Raw genomic sequence first — 16,372 nt, 5'->3', positions numbered from 1 at the left:
TAAAGGGGGTTTCACTCCCAGGAACTGACAAGATTCTGACGGTAAAATGCAAGAAAGAGAAGAGGGAGGGGAGGAGTAATCATTGTGAAACAGGTCCAGAGAAACCTTCATTAGAAAACCTACTCTACAAAAGGCAAACGACTACCAGAGTCTTTTCCCAAATTCAGAATGGTATTTCTCTCACTCCAGGTCCCTTTAGCTTTCCTGCATCAGCTAAGAGAATACCTCTGGAAAAAAACCTGTGAAGGTCCCAGACCACAGACAGAGGCCCATTTGAAAGAAAAAGATTTCATCATAAGGCTATAGAATGTTTCTCTTCTCTGACCCTTCCCTCTGCATCAGCACAGCTCCAGTAAAATAACAGTAGCTAGAGTTGAAAGAGCTGTAAGACACAGACTTTCCCTGAACAGGGGTCATCGGAGAAGCCAAACGTCAAGGGAACAAGGAGAAGGAAAAAAAAAGGAAACATGAGAGCCTTTGACAACCATAACTAAGAAAGTATTTATAAAGCCCAATTTCTAGCCAAATTAACATTAAGGTATATTTCATCTTTAGTTTACACTCAATACAATATGTCCAGTCTCTAACAAAACCGTAAGCAATGACATAAACAACAACCAAAAATCAAAGGAACACCAGCACCATTATAAGCAAAACACAGTCTGAAGAGACAAACTAAACATTAAAATAAGAATCAGATTATGACACAGATTTTGATATTATCAAATGGAGAATTTAAAAATAGTTATGTTTAATACGGAAAGTATCCTAGCAGAAAAGATAGACAGAAAGATGGTTAATGAAAGCAGAGAGATAGAAAATCTAAAAATGAATTGAAACAAAATGTAAGAATCAAGAACACTGTAAGAGAAATGAAGAATACCTTTGCTGTTCTAATAAGTAGACTTGACATAGCCAAGGAAAAACAATTATGAAACTAAAATATAAAAAGCAAAAGTAATAAAAGAAACAAAACATCTAAGAAATGTGAGACATTTTCAAAAATATTATGTACATGTATGTGGAATACCTTACAAGGAAAAAAAGATGATCAGAAGGAATATTTGAAATTATGATAGCTAAGAACTTTCCCAAATTAGTTACACATCCCAAACCACAGATCCAGAATGAACAGTCAATGCCAAGCAAAATGCTAAAATTACCTATCGATCCCTAGGAATATCTAAATTGTTAAAAAACAATGGTGAAGAGAAAATCTTGAAATAAACCAGAGGGAAAAACACCTTACATATGGAAGAACAAGAATAAAAATTACAAGAGACTTCTCATCAAAAGCCAAGACAGCCAGAAAAGGGTGGAGTGAAATGTTTAAAACATTAAAGGAAAAAAAATTCCACTGACTTACTGTTCTCTATGTTCTACAAAACTATCCTTTGAACATGTAGAATTAATAAAGACCTTCTTAGACAAAAACTGAGGGAATTAATCACTAGAAAATTGTCTTGTAAGAAACATTAAAAGTTCTTCAGGGAGAAGGAAAAGAATATAATTCACAAATGCATACCTGTAGATTGAAAAGGAGAGCACTGGAGGGAGAATGCATTAAGATATACTTAATGTTTTATTTGTTTAATCCTTTGCTGAAAAATATAACTGCTTAAAATCATAATAGTAACAATTATAAGGTGATTATATCATATAGATAAGTTAAATGAATGATTTCACTGTCGTAAGAGGTGAGAGAGAAATTGGGAGTACTCTGTTGCAAGTTCCCTATACAAGTAAAGTGGTTTATTGTTATTTGAATGTTGATTTAGATCAGTTAAAATGATATAAACTCTAGGGCAATTACTATTTTTAAAAATGTATGGTGGATATGTTTGGAAAGGAGATAACATGCTCAGTTAAAACCCACTAAGACAGAAAAAGAGAGGAAAATAAACAAAAACAAATGCAACAAAATTAAAATGCTTAAGTATGGAAAATATTAATTCATTAATTATTTCAAGTGGACATAATCTTAAATATACCAATTAAACATACCAATTAAAAGACAGTGCGTTTCAGAGTACACCCAAGTATATGCTGCTACGCTGTCTATCAGAAATCTACTTTAAATATAAAGAATTAAATCATTTAACTAAAAGGATAGAGAAAGATATACTTTACTAACACTAATTAAAAAAAAAAAAAAAAGAAGACAGGGTTAGCTATATAAATTTCAAGGAAAAAACCCAGACTTCCAAACAAGGAAGATTATCAGGAATAATGATCAGTTTTACAAGGTAATTTAACAGTCCTTAACATGTACACAATTAAAAAGAGAGTCAGAATTTGTGAGGCAAAACTTGATAGTTGTGAAAGAAAAAAATATGCAAATGTAAGTGTGTAGTTTGAGAATTTATCATCTTTTTTTTTTTGGTAACATTGATTAAGCAGGCAAAAATTTTATTTAGTTGACTGAACAGCACTGTAAATCAATTTGTTCTAATGGCTATTTATAGAATTATCCATCCAGTGGCAAGAGAATTCAAATTTTCCTCCAGCTTATGTGGAACATTCATGAAGAAAGGTTACGTTTTGGGCAACAAATACATATTAACATATTGAAAATAACAGAAATCATACAAAATCTATTCTCAGACTTCAACAGCCAAAACTCAAAAACATAATGAGATGTGGGACATCCTCCAATATTTGACAATTAAACAACACATTTCTAAACAACCCATAAGCCAAAGTAGATGACTTAAGACTAACTTAAAAATATTTTGACTTAAATAAAAATGACAATGCAACTTATCAAAATGTGAGATGTGGCAAATGCAATGTCTAGAGGGTGATTTACAGCATTAACAACATATATTAGAGAAGAAGAAGATCTGAAACAATAATGTTAGCTTCCAACCTAATAAACTAGAAAAAAAGCAATTTTAGTCTAAAGCAACATAAGAAAAATAAAATAGAAATCAATGAAATTTCAAACAGGAAAATAATAGAGGAAAACAATGAAACAAAAATCCGTTTCTTGGAAAAGATTAATGAAACTGACAAATCTCTAAAAAGATTGAGAAAGAAAAAAAGAGAAGACGCAAATTACCAATATTACTATGAAAGAGGGGATGCCACTACAAACCCCGGAAAAACCAAAAGTACATTAAGGGAGTAATACCATATGTATAGCTTTACACATAAATGAACAAGTTAGATAATATGAATCAATTACATTAAAAGGACAAACTACTTTAACTTGTCCAATATCAAATACATAATTTGGGAGCTTTATTACTATTAAGAAAATATAAAGCATAACATAAAAATTTCTCAAAAAAGCAATCTAGGGCCCAGATCATTTCATTTGGAAATTCTACCCAACATTTAAGAGCAAAAATACAATGTGAAAATGATAGTCTCTTTAAAAAATGTTGTTGAGAAAACAGGATATCCACATGCCAAAAATGAAATTGGACCCATATCTCAGACCATGCATAAAATACAACTCAAAAGTATTAGAGACATACATAAGACTGGACACTGTAAAGCTACTAGTAGAAAATGGGGAGAAAATAATCTAACATTGGTTTGGGTAACTTTTTTTTTTTTTTAATTTGACTCAGAAACCATAGTCAACAAAAGCAAAAATAGATAAATAGTGTTACATCACAGTAAAAAGCTTCTGCACATCAAAGAAAACAAGAGTGAACAGTCAACTTTCAGACTGAGAGAAAATATTTGCAAGCCATACATCTTACAAGGGATTAATATCCAAAATACATAAGGAATTCAAACAACTCTAAAAAAATAAAACAAATAATCTGATTAAGAAATGGGAAGGGAACCTGAATTTCTCCAAACAAAATACGAATAGCTAATAGATACATGATAAAAAGTTCAACGTCACTAATCACTGGGGAGATGCAAACTAAAACCACTATGAATATGGCCTTATTTCTGTTAGAATGGTTGTTATTACAGAAAAGACAAAAGACAAGCATTGGCACAGATATGAGAAAAGGGAACCCTCGTACACTAATGGTGGGAATGTAAATTAGTACAACTATTATGAAAAACAATATGGTGGTTTCTCAAAAAACTAAAAAGAGAGTTATCATATGATGCAGCAATCCCACTTCTGGGTATTTACCCAAAAGATTTGAAATCAATGTGTCAAATAGAAGTCTGAACTCCTATGTTCATTCCAGCGCTGCTCAAAATAGCCAAGTGATTGAATAAACCTTAGTGTCTATGAAGGGATGAATGAATAAAGCAAATGTAGTATATATGCAAAATGCAACACTATTTAGCCCTAAAATATGAAGTTCTGTTCTTTGTGACAACACAGATGCAGAATATTATGCTAAATTAAATAAGCCAGAAACAAGAAAGACAGATGTCACATGTTCTCACTTATATATGAACTCTAAAATGAAAAGTTTAAAATAGAATAGAAAGGTAGTTATGAAGTCTGGGAACTGGAGGAAATGGGAAGATAATAAAGAGTACAAAGCCTCAGTTAGAAGGAATACATTTGGTTTATTTTTTAAATCAGTAGCACAAAATGCTGAATATGGTTAATAACTGAGTACTGTGCATTTCAGTTTTGCTGAGAGTAAGTTTCTCATGTTCTCACCATCATAATTGTTGCATATTTGAAGTGATAAATATGTTAATTAGCTTAATTTAGTCATTTTACATTATGTTGAACTATCATGCCACTTTGTACTCTATAAATATGTTCAACTGTAAATACAATTAAAAATAAAATGAACATAAATTCTATGCAACCTCTTCTTGAAAATGAAAGAGGATAAAACTTACCAATTCATTTTAATGAAGCTAGCACTACTGTTCCAAAATTAGCAAAGACAGAATCAAAACAAGAAAAGGCAAAAATAAATAAACTACAGAGCAATATGTCTTGAAAATATAGATGTAAAACTGGTTTTTAAAATTTTGTAAAGTAGAATTAGGCAACATATATAGGAAGTATACACTGTGACCAAGGGGTCTTATTCCAGGCAAGCAGGCTGTTTCAACATTTTAAAAGCAATTAGTAAAATCCGTGATTTTAGCAGGCTAAAAAGAAAAAGCACCTGAAGAATAATTTGACAATTCAGCACACACTTATGATTAACAAATACTCTCAGAAAATTAATAGTAGGAAAGAACATCCTGAACTTAATAAAGAGGATCTACCAAGAAAAAAAGAAAAACTACAGCTAACATAATACATAATGGTGAAACAGTGAATCTTTACCCTTGAGTTTAGAAACAAGGCAAGATGTTTACTCTTTTCAATTTTTGTGAACATAGTCCTGACATTTTTAGACAGTGCAAGACGACTTGGAAACATATGCATAAGAGTCTGAAGGAAGAAATAATATTGTCCCTATTTGTAGATCACATGATCACCTACATAGAAAATCTTAAGGAATATAAAAACTAACCTCCTAGAACTAATAAGTAAGTTCAGCTAAAAACACAAAAATACAGATAAACGTTCAAAAATTGCTTTGTATTTCTATATACTAGCAATACATTGAACCTAAAAATAAAATTCCAATATTATTTACAGTTGCTCAAAAAATGATAAAATACTGTGATTTAAGCTTAAAACATCTACAGGGCTTTAAGCTGAAAACTCAACAATTCTGGTGCAATAAATAAAAAATGAAAATAAAGTCATACTGTGTTCATGGATTATAACACTCAAAATAGTGAAGATGTCATTGTCAAATTGATATATAAATTTAATGAAATTCCTGCAAAAATTTTAACTAGATATGTTGTGGATATAGACGTTATTGTTGTAAAATTTATAGTCAGCCAAAAAAAACTGTAATAGCAAAAACAGTTTTGAAAAGAAATAAACAGGATGGATCATTATACCTGATTCTCAAGATTATGGCTCACAGTTATCAAACTGTGTGGTATCAGTAGAGGGATAGATACATAGATCAATGGACCAGAATAGATGCTCCAGAAATAGTCACATACAAATTGACGAAGTGATTTTTGACAAATATTCAAAAGCAATTAAATGGAGGAGGGACAGTCTTTTCAAAAAATGGTGCTGGAGTAATTGGATATAGACAGGTAAAAGTAAACCTTGATTTAAACTTTACTCCTCATGTAAAAGAAATAAATAAAGAAAACTTCAAAATGAAACATAAATTTAACTTCAATCTTTATCTCTATAAAACTTTGAGAAAAAAATATGGGAGAAAATACTAGGACTGAGAGTTTGGTTAAGACTTCTTAGACATGAACACCAGAAGCATGGTCTATCCAAAAACATCAATCAAAAATCAATTAAACACTAGCTTTGAAAATTCTCTGTTAAGAAGATGAAAGACAAGCCACAAGCTGGCAAAAAAATAAAAAAAATAAAAAAATAACTTCAAACTACAAATCTGATAAAGAGGCCATATCTAGAATTTATAAAGAAATCTCAAAACTTTACTTTAAAAAACCCCATTAATTAGAAAATGGAAAAAAAAAATGAAGACACATTTCACTAAAGAGGCTATATGGATGGCAAATAAGCACCTGATAGAATGTTAAACATTGCTAAACTTTAAGGAAATGAAAATCATCCTAGCAATATAATGTCCTACAATGTTGGGAGAGCTAAAGTAAAAGTTACTGATAATTCCAAAAGCTGGTAAAGAGAAAGAGAAAATGGATCGCTCATATATTTCTGTAAGGAATATAGTCAAAAAGCCCCTCTGAAAAAATATTTTGGCATTTTTTAAAACCTAACCAAACAGAAATTGGCCATGTTAACCAGTGATTATACTCCTGGGCATTTATTCTAGAGACATACAAATTTATGCTTACACAAGATCCATACACAATTATTCATACCAAATTCATTTGTAATAGCCAAAGCCTGGAAATAATCAAATGTTCCTAAATAGTTGAATGATTAAACAAACTTTTGTACCTCCATATCATGATATACTTTTCAGTAGTAAAAAGGAATGAACTAATGATATATATCAAAGCCTGAATGGATATGAAGAGCATTACGCTGAAGAAAAAAGGTTGTATCAAAAATTGCATACTGTGTGATGCCACTGAATGACAAAATGATTAAAATAGCAAGCAGGTTAGTGGATTCCATGGGTTAGTTGTGTGTAACTATAAAACAGTAGCATGAGGGAGATGTGGTCATGGAACAGTTTTTCAAAATAGTTCTGTATCTTCATTTGGCGTTGGTAACCAGAATCTAAACATGCAGTAAAATGGCATTGCACTATACACACACTTTGTACCAATGTCAATTTTCTGCAATGATATTTTGCCATAGTTACATAAAGTGCAACCAATGGAAAAAACTGGGTGAAGGGTACAAACAACCTCTCTAGACTGTCTTTAAAACTTCCTGTGAATGTATACAAATTCAAAATAACAAGTTAAAATATGTTACATTTATAAAACCATATCCTAAATATTGCTACTACTAGTAATTCTAAATATTATCAAAACAAAACAAGATAAATTTATATCACAAAGTGACTAAAAATGACATCATGCCATCACTTCAACTTTTAAAAATGCTCCTTTGGGTCTCTTTTTCTGATAGATCACATCAGAATCTTTTTGCTAGAATAAGAAAAGGTATAAGCTGCTATTAGTAGATGCAGAAAAATTGATAACATTGGCAGAAACAGTCATATAATATTAGACAAAATCAGTGTAAGGAAAGATGCAGGGGCATTGGGAAATTTCAGTGAAAAGTTAAAACCGAAAGAAGGTTAGTTTGGTTAGTTGACAAAAATTTAAGAGATGCTGACAAAATATACACTGTTCTCTACTGGACATATTTCAAACGGAATTGAAATCAGCATGTTGAACAGATATCTGCACTCTCATGTTCATTGCAGCTGCATCATAATAGCCAAGACATAGAAGTAACCTATGTGACCACGGATGGATGAAGGGATAAAGAAAATGTGGAATATGTGTATAATGGATACTACTCTATCATAAAAAGAAGGGAATTCTGACGCTTGCGACAACAAGGGATGAATATGGAGGGCATTATGTTAAGTGAAATGCACCAGGCACAGAAAGACAAACATAACAAGACTTCACTGGTGTGGGACCCGAAAACCTTGTTCTCATAAATAGAGTTAATATATCCTGCAAAACATCATGTTGTACTTGATAAACACATACAATTGTATCCGTCTATTTAAAATAAAAACAAAAATTATGATGTAAAAACAACAGGTTTTCTAATAAAAAAATGTACAGCGATCTGTGAGTGGAAATCAATCAACACATTTTTGTTGGAAAAAATAAATATCAAGGTCAACTATGCTTATTATTGTAATAAACTTGCTGGTTTATGGGGAATGCAGTTGACTAGTGGATTACGTGTGAAGGAAAAAGTTCATTAGATAAGAAGTCAAAGATTTGAAAAACAATTATGATTCTCTTTCATTTTACTTTGTAGGTTTTCTTTCCCTAAATGCATGGGAAGACAACGGTATAAAAGTATTCAAAATAAATGTGCTTCGGTTTTCTTATTTTCCTCCAAGTAAAATATGTTAGCTGTTTCTCACAAACACTGCAGCCAAAAAAAAAAAAAAAAAAAAAAAAAAAAAAAAAAAAAAAAAGAAGAAGAAAAAATGTTTCTAGCATTATTTAAATTTAAAGTAGATAATATTCTACCCATAAAGAAATTCAGACAGTTAAACAATCTTTTCTCAGTGAGTTTATAAATAAACCTAAGAGACTAAAGCCCAGTTATCTAAAAGAACAGTGTAGCTGTCTCTGTCCCACAGTGTGAGAGATTTTTGAATGGCATTGGGAGTATGGAGGAGAGGCTGTACCACTTTAAAAAGGTACAGTTTTACCTGGATGGCTTTTCTACATTACACAAATTTTCTTTTCCTAGTCTAATAGAGTGCCACTGGAGATTATTATAGTATGCTATATTGCTCAGGTATACCGAACACAGAAGTAACAAATTAAGAAGATAGACTTTTTTTGAATAGAAAATAGATCATAACTGAATGTAGACAAACATTCCTTAATATTTATTTCTAATTAATGTCTTAGTGACTAAGCTCTTAAACCTTCTCCTTCCAAGGTGTGATTCAGGTGCATTATTTTTATACATTTAGATTTTACAGGTGATATAAAGCTCTGAATGTTTATAGAAACTTTTTAACTATACATTTTAAAAATATATATATATATGTATATATACAGATATAAAATAATATAATGAACTGAAATGTAGACATTACACAGCTTCAACAAATGTCAACATGTTGTTAGTTTTGTTTCTTCTGTCCCATTCATTTCTCCACTACTTTCTCTGGGTTATTTGGAAGCAAATCCTAGATATCAAAAAATTTCCTCTTTAAGTAGTTCAATGTGTATCTAAAAAATAACTTTTTGGTTTAGAGCAATACCATTATCACAAATATTGCTTGAATACAAACAAGTACTTAGTATTTGAATTTCCCCAATTGTTACAGATTATTTTGTAATAATTTATTAAAATCAGAAATCTAGTAAAGATTAAGAATCATACACTAAATCTCTCTTCCCTCACTCTTTATTTTATTATCTTTATTTCTTTTTTCTTGCAGTTCATTTCTTGAAAGAACCAGAACCTTTGTCTGATGGTGTTTCTCCCACTCAGGATTTGTTTTCAATTGCTTTTCCATGGAGTAGGTTAACATGATCCTCTACCTGCTCTATATTTCCTGCTAATTTGTAATTGGAGCTCTAAGGCTGATAAAATTCGGGTTCCATTATCTTTGGCAAGAATACTTTACTGGCAATGTCATGTAAGTCTATCAGACGCCGTGTGTTAACTTTCTCTCTTTTCATGAATTTGGCCGTCATTGTTGATCATTGATTAGATTTATTATTTCATTAGCATGTTGAAATGGCATTCACTTATTCCCTAGCATATATTTAATGGAAAACATCATCTTACCAACTGTTTAGGTAACTTGAAGAATAGACCTTATAGAAAAGACAGGAAAAAATGCTCAATTATTTATCTCTACTTTCAATATAATGATTTTTTCCCAAACTCTCCTTCAAAGAAGGCAAAAAGGGATTTTATTTTAGTACCCATTTAAGTTCATGGTTTTAAACATATTTGCTCCATCACTTTAAAGATTCTCACTGATGCTAAAATAATCTCAAATTTGGCTAATAGGAACTTCTTCATATTGTCTCCTGAGTCTGTATAATAGATCCTAATAGTGTTTGGTAGTGTTTTATCTTTTTTATAAGAAATTTTAAAGGTTATATATTACTTGCCCTGAAATTACCTATTTCTATAAAAAAAAAAAGATATTTAGAGATGAAACTCTGGGCATTCTGGCTACTCATTACTACTCAAACAGTCATGGTTTCTTTGCCTATTACAAGAAAGATACAACTTTTTATTTTCAAGATGAGACACATCATGAGATCATATCCTGATTAAAATTGTTGAGCCACATGGATAGGAAGAATCAATATTATTAAAATGGCCCTACTGCCCAAAGCAGTTTCTAGATTTAATGCTATCCCTATCACACTACCAATGAGATTTTTCACAGAATTAGAAAAGTGTCTAAAATTCATATGAAACCCAAAATGAACCCAAATAAACAAAGCAACCCAAGCAAAAAGAACAAAACTGGAGGGATCACACTGCTTGACTTCTAACTATACTACAAGCCTACTGTAAGCAAAATAACATGGTACTGGTACAAAAGTAGATACATAGGCCAATGGAACAGATTAAAGAACCCAGAGATTAAGTCACACACCAACAACCATCTCATCTTTGTGAAAGCTAGCAATAACAAGAAATGAGAAAAGAACTCACTATTCAATAAACGATGTTGGAATGACTGGCTAGCCATATGCATGAGATTAAAACTGGACCCCTTCTTTACACCATATACAAAAATCAACTTAAGATGGATTAAAGACTTAAATGTAAAACCTAAAACTATAAAAATCCTAGAAGAAGACCTAGGATATATCATTCTGGACATTATTTCTGGCAAAGATATCATGACAAAGACTCAAAAAACAACTGCAACATAAACAAACATTGACAAGTGGGACCTAATTAAGCTGAAGAGCTTTGCACAGCTAATGAAACTATCAACAGAGTAAACAGACAACCTACAGAATGGAAAAAAGAATTGCAAAGTGTGCTTCTGACAAAATTCTGATATCTAAAGTCTACAAGGAACTTAAACAAATTTGCAAGAAGAAAACAAACAACCCCATTAAAAGATGAGCAATGTTCATGGACAGACACTTCCCAAAAGAAGAAATACACATGAACAACAAGCATATAAAAAATGTTCAACATTATTATCATTAGAAAAATGCAAATCAAAACCACAATGAGGTACCATCTTACACCAGTCACAATGGTGATTATTAAAAAGTCAAAAATAACAGATGCTAGAGAAGTTGTGAGAAAGGGGAACACTATATACAGCTTGTAGGAATGTAAATTAGTTCAGCCACTGTGGAAACCAACTTGGAGATTTCTTAAGGAACTTAAAACTACCATTCAACCCTGCAATCACATTACTAAGTACATACCCAAAGGAATATAAATTGTTCAACCATAGAAACATTTGCACATCTATGTTCATCACAGCACTATTCAGAATAGCAAAGACAAGGAGTCAACCTAGATGCCCATCAGTGGAAGATTGGATGATTTAGTTCATTCTCACACTGCTGTAAAGATACTACCCAAGACTGGGTAATTTATAAACAAAGGAGGTTTAATTGTCTCACAGTTCCGCATGACTGGAGAAGTCTCAGGAAACTTACAATCATGGTGGAAGGGGAAGTAGGCACCTTGTTCACAAAGTGGCAAGAAAGAAAGTGTGTGCAAACGCTAGAAAAACTACCATTTATAAAACTATCATATCTTGTGAGAATTCACTTACTATCCATGAGAACAGCATGATGGAAATTGCCCCCGTAATCCAATTACTCAGCTGTAAATAAGGACCAGTTGACAATGGAATTTCTCCTAATATCAGGGGTATCAGAATAATTTCTGATTTCCCTGCTCCACTTTCTCCTGGAGTCACTGCTGACATCACCAGGGATTGTTGCAGTGTGTGGTTCAGCCTTCCAAATATTTTAGGTTTGTGAGGATACTTCATTAATATTGTTACAGATGTTCTTCCTAGTTTTGTTTGTTCCTTTAATTATTCACTAGGTTTGTACTGCTTATGCTGTTGTTTTATTAATTTCAGGGATCAGGGGAGAGTTAAAGATTTGGGAGTAGGTAAATCTACCATTATCTTTCCAGACCATGGTCTCAATTTGATAGTATGCTCAGCAGTTAGAACAGCATCAAGTTAAAAACCCCAATTATCCTTTCTGATATAAGAACAACCTTTGAGTTCCATCACATCTGAAAATTCACTAAGTAATTATAATCTTTTGGCTTCTGCAATGGGCAGGAAGTTGTAGGAATATTTGTAAGAACAGTTAATGCTAAAAATGTTGGGGTTAATGGAAAGACATACTACAGACTCTCTTAGTATTTGCGGAGAGAGCTCATTAATATGCCTGTTAGACTTTTGCAATGAGACATGCTTAGATATTTCCATCTGACGGAAGTAAATGAACCAAAAAGGAAATATTATTTTTGCTCCTGAAATACAGGCAAGGCTTTGCATATTGTTTGCTTTCGCAAGGATTCCAAGCACTTTTATTTTATGAAGTTGGTTTTGTATTTTTAATTTCAGTAGAAAGTGACAACAGGCTGAATTGCTTTACTGAATATCAGAATTCACAATTTCTCCTTAATAATGTTTGTGGAATAAATGAGATTTACTTAGCTAAAAAATTTAAAATTCTAGTCTCTTTAGTTACATTTGAAATAATTTAAATTTTATGAACCATCCTGAATCCTGAACTCTACTTTTGCTTTGTGACTTCTTAGAACAAACTAAACCTGTCACAAGATTTTATATATGATGTAAAAAACAATTTTGTACCAAGAGAGCTCTCCTCTATGATTAGCAGGAAAGGTGGTAAACAAGCAGCACAGAGGGTCCTGGAGCCCAGTCGAGCTCCATCCTCCTGGATATTGTCTTAGCCCATAGTTAAGCAACACTTCAGTTCTTCATGTTGGCCATGTTCCCTCACCCATAAGTACTTTATAGCATAATGTTTAAACAAAGAAAACAAGTTTATATAGCATAATGCTTACACAAAGAAAAGAAATTTATGCTTAAGTAATTTTGATTTACCAGTTTCTAAAATAGAAGTATTTCCCATGAGAGATTCTTTTTCCAATTTCATATTTTTTAATCTTAAGGTGATAATTTATATTTTCTATTTTTTCCCTAGCAATGAAGGGTGATAAATAGAAGAAAGGTAGTCTAAATGTAATTAAACCTTGATAATTTCAAGCAGAGTCCACTGTAAAAAGCCGTTAGGGAGTTTATGAGGTCATAGGATAGTCTTCTCTTTCCTTGGGAAGTTAGAGTAAGTAGAAAGACAATTTCCTCTCAGTCTGGATAAAGGCTAGTGGTAGAGTAAAAAGTTCTGATACACTAATACTTCCAGAGTTAATGTATACATTTGTTTTGTGCTTTTAATTTTACAAAGTGTTTTGAAATATTGTGGTTCATTAAATTTTTTTTTTACTCTCTAGCTACTGATTTATGTGAACCCACATTACATTTAAGGTCAAATATATAGAAAGAAGAACAGAGAGTGTGAATGGCAATGGCTTGCCATCAGAGAGATACTTTGAGAGAGACAAGTTCAGACTGAATGTTACTAGATGAGGTGACAGAATGGTTCCAGGTAAATGGAGGAAAAACAGTATTTTTTAATGTGTGGCAATATTCTGTTGAAGTTTAGTCTCTAGCCTGCCACAGTGACAAAGATGAAACTATGCAATATTTCTATGAATCTGTTTAGGGGCTGGAGTAAGAAGCAATCATTTAGGTGGGTGGTGTCTGATGTCCCAGTGGGCAGACATTCAGCATCTATGAAGCTTCTTCAAGGCCTTAAGTATTGCTTTCAGGTTTATGTGAACAGACTTTAATTTTCATGAAGAGGAAGGTGATGTCCCAATGTGAAGAGGAAGTTGCATAAACAGTTTTCATAGTGTGCCAACATGAACTAAGTTAGAACTATATTGATGAGCAGGGTTAATGATTCGTACTAGATGGGATGATAATGAACTTTAAAATTAAACAGTAATTCCTCTTCTCAGCTTGGATGTGCCTCAGAGGATGCAGGTAGAACTTGGAAAGCAATAGGGATCCCACTGCCCATTATTAACATACCAGTCTCAGGTCGTCTGCTCACAGTCTTGAGGTTCTCACTGCAAATACTAAACCTCACTTCTGGAGTGATGGGGGATTTAGTCTGAGGCTCTGCCTTCTTTTATGTACCACACCTATATATACCTGTGGCTTGGAAGGGACATTATTTAACCCATGTGCCTCAGAGTTGTTGAAAATAAAGGCAAGAAGAAGTGGATATGCTTGGTTATGAGTTAAAGTATGAATTCTTGTCATCACTACTAATCAATTAGGGAGGGCCTTTATCATTATCTTAAAAGTTTATTTTAAAAAATATTGCCGGAGAAGGGAAACGGATGGCATGTGATCATATCAGGCATCTTTCTAACATGTTATTTGTGTTCATCCTAAAGTCGTCCTACTTATTCTCATGTTTTATGGATTACTATTGCTGATATTACTTAGTATTAATTCTTGGTAAATTTTAAAATTATGCATATATTTGTGTGTCTTTGTTCATTCGAAATGCTTCAATTAAATGGCTGAGATACGGTAATTTCTAAAGAGCAGAAATTTATTTCTCACAGTTCTAGAAGCTGGGAAATCCAAGATGAAAATCCCAGCATTTGGTTAGTGAGGACCTTTTTGCTGCATCCTCACTTGGGAGAAGACAGAAGAGCAAACTGGCTGCATGCTGCTATGTGAGGCATATGTTGTAAGAGACTTGGTCCCATGAACAGAGGAGGTGTTTTCATGGCCTAATTACTTCATAAAGGCCCCACGTCTTACTACCATTGTATGGGCAACACTGAAATTTTGGAGAGGATGCATTGAAATCGCAGCATACATATATACACACCATGTATGTATGTACTCTTAAGAACCCTTGCTTTCATGCTCATTTTGCAACACAGATACTAATATTGTACAGAGAAGATTAGCATGGCTCCTAGGCAAGGATGATATGCAGATTCATGAAATATTTCATATTTAATAAATAAATACATAAAAGAACTTTTGTCTTCCCTTCCCTCAAGCCTCCAATGTTCTTGAACCTTCTGGCTGTTAAGAAGCCTGTTCAGGAGTGAGAATCTGGTCATTAACCTACACCCAGGTCAGCTCATCCCCAAAGCCCTGGAGGCCAGCAACAGGTAGGACAAATCTAGATTGGGAATCTTACTGCCAGTTAATGCATGAAACTCTGGGCAACTCATTCTCTCTGAACCTCACTTTTCCCATCTGTAAAATGAAATGCTCCCTCCTAACTGGAGCCCTCCTTCCTCTTGATGGATCACCAGATAGATAGTTAGATAGATACATAGATGATAAATAGATGATAAATAGACAGATACACACACATATCTATATATATATATAATACATATATATAATACATTTACCTATATAATACATAATCTACATATATAATACAATATATATGTATATATACACATATATTCTTATACATATATGTATATATAAAAAAGCAAATATATATATGTGTGTGTGCATATATATATATGAGAAAAGATCCCCAGATGATTAGGCTACAACAAAGGCACCTTCCATCTTTCTGTTTGCTAAAACTCTATTTAAGATAAGGTAAAGGAGAAAATAAGTTATTTCCCTAGTGATGGGCATGAAAATACATCTGGAGATATAATCGTCGTCAAACAACACAAATATTCATAGCTTGCTTAACACATCCCCAGAGAACTCACATCCAGAGGCTCTAAAGCCACCACATTCATGATGCAGATCCACACAGTAATTTTCTAACCTAAACTCTTCTTTCTTAAAAGGATTGCTAGAGTTAAATGAATGGTGACTTGAAATCTGGTTCACATCTTTATTTTAAAAAAGTTTACAGTGATGAAGAGAAGTTATGTTTGATAATTATCAGGAGCTAAAGCAGCAGAGCCTTTACAAAGAGGAGTTACAGAACACTTTTCCTCTGATTTGCCAAAGCAGTAACCTAACTATCAGAAGAAAGGGAATGGATACACCCTGAGATATTAGGAGCATATCTGGAATCACTTCTGGTGGAAATATGTTTTTGAAACCTGGAGGTAATTTTTAATGTATTTTTCCACATTTTCTTTTTTTTAAATTCTTTTTATTGTTATTATTATTATACT

At 32.5% G+C, this 16,372-nt stretch overlaps 1 protein-coding gene and 1 pseudogene across 4 annotated transcripts in view; both read left to right on the top strand.

Moving 5' to 3' along the window:
• The window catches only part of SNTG1 (syntrophin gamma 1), a 929,093-nt gene that overhangs the window by 319,963 nt on the left and 592,758 nt on the right, over positions 1-16,372 (top strand). The window lies entirely within an intron of this gene.
• On the top strand, positions 15,129-15,228 carry LOC115899770 (annotated as a pseudogene).

Source organism: Rhinopithecus roxellana, chromosome 9, assembly GCF_007565055.1.
Source record: "Rhinopithecus roxellana isolate Shanxi Qingling chromosome 9, ASM756505v1, whole genome shotgun sequence".
Lineage (NCBI taxonomy): Eukaryota > Metazoa > Chordata > Mammalia > Primates > Cercopithecidae > Rhinopithecus > Rhinopithecus roxellana.
Note: the sequence above shows the minus strand (reverse complement) of the source record. Positions and strands in the feature narration are given on the sequence as shown.